At 35.9% G+C, this 5,045-nt stretch overlaps 1 pseudogene; it reads right to left on the bottom strand.

The window, feature by feature from the left end:
* Nucleotides 1-226: 226 nt before the first annotated feature.
* Nucleotides 227-4,730, bottom strand: LOC103110875 (small ubiquitin-related modifier 2-like; annotated as a pseudogene).
* Nucleotides 4,731-5,045: the final 315 nt, after the last annotated feature.

Raw genomic sequence — 5,045 nt, forward strand, 5'->3', positions numbered from 1 at the left:
ATATATGGGACAAGTGTTAACTAAATTTATTGTGCTTACCATTTCACAATATATACAGATATCAAATCATGCTACTAATGGAATGGGGAAGGGGAAAATGAAAGAATAGAGAAAAACTATACTGTCGTAGTCAGGATGTGGTGGAACCAAAATGGTGTTTTCTAATTGTGAATGTCTTCTTGGTCTGGAGGAACAGAGTTCTGGAGTAAAGTAGCAGGTTCCCTTTTTAGTAGACACCTCCCATCTGCTGTTGGAACACAATGGTATCTTCATCCTCCATTTCCAACTATGCAGGTGTATCTGTTTCATTGATTGGCTGTCCATTAAATCTGAATCTGACTTGCCTTATTGACAATCTCTGTCATTCACAATAGGCTTTCATTAGTTTACTAAGTCATGTCTGCCTCTTGATCTTAAACTGCACCACCGAACCATCCTGACCTTCCACCTTCAGATTAACATGGTCGTGATTCTAAGTCTTGACTCATTCCTTGGGCTTTTCATCGACCTTGGCGAACACTGGGGTCTACTCACTTGTTGCTTCACAAAAGAGATACCAGGTCTGCACCAAACCAGCAAAATAAATCAGTCTTCTATGCAAGAACCTGTCATGATTTTTCCAACAACCTAAATACCTTTTATTGTTAAATGCAAGTGACACCCCTATAAAAAAGGTAAAAAATAGCTAGTATTGAATTACCTATTGTTAATAAGGAAGTCAGGAGAACTACAAACTTAAATAGGATATTATATTCCATACTATTAGGTGTAAAATATATAGAATTTTTGTTAGTACCATTGTACATTTTTGGCAACTGCTATCTGCATTAATATTAATAATTCATTAATATTTAATGGTACACTTTATTTGTGATTTGGTTGGAAGATTTCTGTAATAGCAAACAGGGATTTTGGTTCATGTTCTACCTAGATAAAATTCAACTGGGCAATTCTTGTTGAGAAAGTAACAGTGATTAAAATGAAAATAGAAATAACTGAATCTTTTACTTATCTTCCAAAGGTTTCCATAAATCCCTCCATCAGATAAGTCAATTTTAAACTAAATGTGCATCATGTAGTTGACATTGCAAATTATCATTTAATTTAAAATTTTGTGAGTTTTCTAGAGTTTTTGGTTGATACACATTATCTAATGTTATATATAATATTAGCCAAAACAATATACCCATAGCTCAAAAACACAGTTTTTTTTTTTTTTAAGACTGTGCTCCTGTGAGGAAATGTCTGTCAATTTAAAATGTGTTATGTACGTCTATATAGTAGAAGAATAGCAAGCTTGAATTTGACATATTTCAAAGCATTGGGATTTGGGCTTTAGTCTTAATCATTTTAAATTTTTCAGTAAAGTGGAAATGTTGATAATTAAATAGCTTTTATGCTTGCTAAATAGACTCCACATAGTACATGACAGTTATTAACATTATCACACTTTTATTATCAGTCAGAATTAATGAAAGATGATGCTGTTAGGAAAGGTGTTGTTAATACTATTAATGTCTTGATTACATAGATCTATAGGTTGAACAACCATAAGATTGTATTTTAATATAATTCTTTCATTAATATAAAAATGGAAATTTTTATTCACTGACTCATATACCACTGGAAAATAGATTTATTTCATAGAACATTAAGTATTTTGTCATTCTGAGTGGATTGCAGGCCTCATGCAGGCCTCATGCAGGAAGGGGAGGGGGAACCAAAGACATAGGTTACCAGATAAATCATAGGTTATACACAGGGCACAAGTTGTGTTCCTGGCACCATATGGGAGAGCCCCATTACTGTGGTATCTCTTATCAAGTCCCTTTGTGTGTCTCTATATATATGAATGAAAAAGTCATCCTAAGGGGAGTGGAATCATTCATAATTGGAGCTCTTAGATACCCTCCTCACCTATTTCCTATTACACTTCCCTCACTCACTCCAAAGCTAACCTTATCAAAGTAGACTGCAAAAGCCGAATAAGGGCAAGAGACTGGCAGACTCTAATGATGATTCTTCAGTCAGTATCAGGGCACAACATCAGCTGGGGCCCTGTTCAGGGAGTCCTGAGATTCCCAAACAGACATGATGGGCCTAGACCTCGAATAAATCCCTCTCTCTATTGTTACCAGTCATCTTTATCAGGAACAACGCAATAGACCCCTTTGTGGGCACCCATAAGACCTTGCCCTCAACATCATCAACAATGGTAGAGAATGTTCTATCCTCCAATGGGAGGCTGGACAACATACTCTATGTTGCACTTGAGGAAGATGGGTCTTGAAATTGGGGCAGGTTGGAATGTTTCTAGTGATGACCACAGAATGTGAGGTCAGATCTAGAGGGATGCAGAGGTCACATAGGCTCCTAAGCTGAATATGGGCTCCTGATCACATCAAATCGAATGGGTTTAATGTCAACAATATTTACACACCTTTCCCATATTTGGGAGCTACTATCTTCCCTGATCCAACTATCTGGTACTTTTACCAGCCATGGCATCATCTGGCCAGACAATAACTTGGATCCACCTGTATATCAGATATCAGACTCAGAAAAAAAGAAAGAAAAAAAGAAAAAACACTAATACAGCCATGGGCCCTTTGGAATGTAACTAAAATAGACGTACTAATTATCTACAAAATGGAGACCCCCAAATCTTCATCTGAACTATTCCAGCCTTTAGATTTATGATTAGTCAACAATTTGTTCAGTTCTATATGTTAACTCTTCTTTCAGCCAACAGGTTTCAGATGACACAGTGATGCCAACCAGACTTCCCTGGACAGACAACCCCCATCAATGTGTCCTGGAGCCCCGCTTCCCCAGAGTCCTGCCCCACTAGGGAAAGACAGAGAGAGGCTGGGAGTATGGATCAACCTGTCAATGCCCATGTTCAGTGGGGAAGCAATTACAGAAGCCAGACTTTCCACCTTCTGCACCCTATAATGTCCCTTGGTCCATGCTCCCAGAGGGATTAAGACTAGAAAAGTTATCAGAGGAGGGGATGGGATGCAGAGTTCTGGTGGCAGGAATTGTGTGGAGTTATACCCCTCTTATCCTATGGTTTTGTCAGTGTTTCCTTTTTATAAATAAAAATTATATAGAAAAAAAAGAAAGATCAACAGAAAAATCTACTTTCTATAGTGTTCCTACCTTATTACCTATGGTAAGAGTGTGAAATGAAGTGCTGTAGTTTTCACTCGTCCATAATCCTGACCAAATTACCTTTAATCATTTGCTTATTCATACAGATTTCATTGAACTTCCTTTAATTAAAATGACTCATGTTGCTTTATTTAGAGTAAATTAATTAAAAACATATGTACATTGAAAGTATGTATTAGTAGGACCCCACTTAATGTACATTCTGAAGTAAACAGACACAAATTACTTTATCATTATTTTTTAAAATATTTTATTTGGGTAGTTTTTATACAGAGAGGGGGACTGAGAGGGGAGGATGAAGACAGAGTGGGAGAGAGAAAAAGAGATACCTGTAACACTGCCTCATTGCTTCTGAAGCCCCTCTCTTACAGATCAGGGCTAGGAGTTTAAACACAGGTCCTTATACATAGTAATGTGAGCAGCATTCAGCCCAGTGTGCCACTTACCTCAGATGTCATTTACTTTAAGAAACTAAAATGTAATTGAGAAGACAATGCATGAATTGTATATATAAATATACACTATATAGTTATATATTTAGATATATATACATTAAAATTGCAGTGCTATTTCTTCATCATATAACTATAACTTTTATAAATATTTCCTTAATCACCATTAAGTAAAGTTAAGCACCAAAGATAGTAAAGTTCTGCTTAGCTTATTATACATAGTTCTCAGTGATTAGTCTCTAATTCCAAGGTTGAATAGTATTACTCTCTGCCAAATTAAAAAATAAAATAAGCTCAATAACTCATAATAATTAAATTGTAGCAAAATGAGTAATTTGGTAGATGATCACACAAAGTCAGGTACATGGGAATGACTTAAATTCCAGCAGAGTCTTACTGAAATCAGAGAAGGCCATAACACAATATATCTTAGTAAAATACTTATGAAATGGCTACTGATTTTTCTTCTGTTTTTTCATTTCTTTCTATTTGATAGAGTAGAGATAAATTGAGAAAGTTGGGGGAGATAGAACAAGAGATAGACACCCATAACACTGCTCCACAGATCATGAACTCCCCCCCCCCACAAGTGGGATCCAGGGACTTTAACCCACCACCTCACACAGGGTAACCTATGTGCTCAAACTAACATCTGACCCCAAAATGTTTATTTCTATTACAGTGTAAATTGTTCCTGATTCTCCCCAAACACCTGAACTAGGTAGATGCTCTGGTTCAAGGGTCCAGTTTTTCACTAGGAATTTTCTTCACAATTTCACAACATCCCTAGGAAAGCAAGTTTCTAGAAACAGAGAAGTTTTAACTTTTTCACTGTAACCACCATAGCTTTATGGCACTGATGCTACTGCTTGACAGATGACTCTTCATGAATTTATGGTTATCTGATTGCAGTAAATAAGGAAGAGGGAGTAATAAATACAGACAGCTATGTTGACAGTGACTGTATATCTATGTGATACTTGGACAGGTACATTTCCAAACTTTCTTTTCTTTTCTTTTCTTTTTTTTTAACTTCTTGGAAACAATTTTGTCTATTTCATTCACCTCTCCCTTCTTTTCTCAATCTTTTATACTTACCTTCATGAATAGAAAAAAATATGTAAATATTCCTCTAAAGTAAAAAATACAAGAGGGTAGGAGGCATGAAAGGAGAAAGTCAAGGAAGGGAAGAAAACAGTCAGCAATGTGCTGATGAGGTTATGGAGAAAAAAAAAAGAGACTATGACATTGCTGATGGGGATGAAAGTTAGTGCAATTTCTTTGGAATATTGCATGGAGTGTTCATAAACAAATAAAAATGGAATTTATAATCCAGGATTACAACCAAAGACATGAAAACACAAAAACACCCCTATATTTATAGTTGCATTTTTCACATAAAAGAGTGGGATAAGTTTT

The sequence above is a fragment of the Erinaceus europaeus genome, chromosome 15 (genome assembly GCF_950295315.1).
Source record: "Erinaceus europaeus chromosome 15, mEriEur2.1, whole genome shotgun sequence".
In the NCBI taxonomy this organism is placed as follows: Eukaryota; Metazoa; Chordata; class Mammalia; order Eulipotyphla; family Erinaceidae; genus Erinaceus; species Erinaceus europaeus.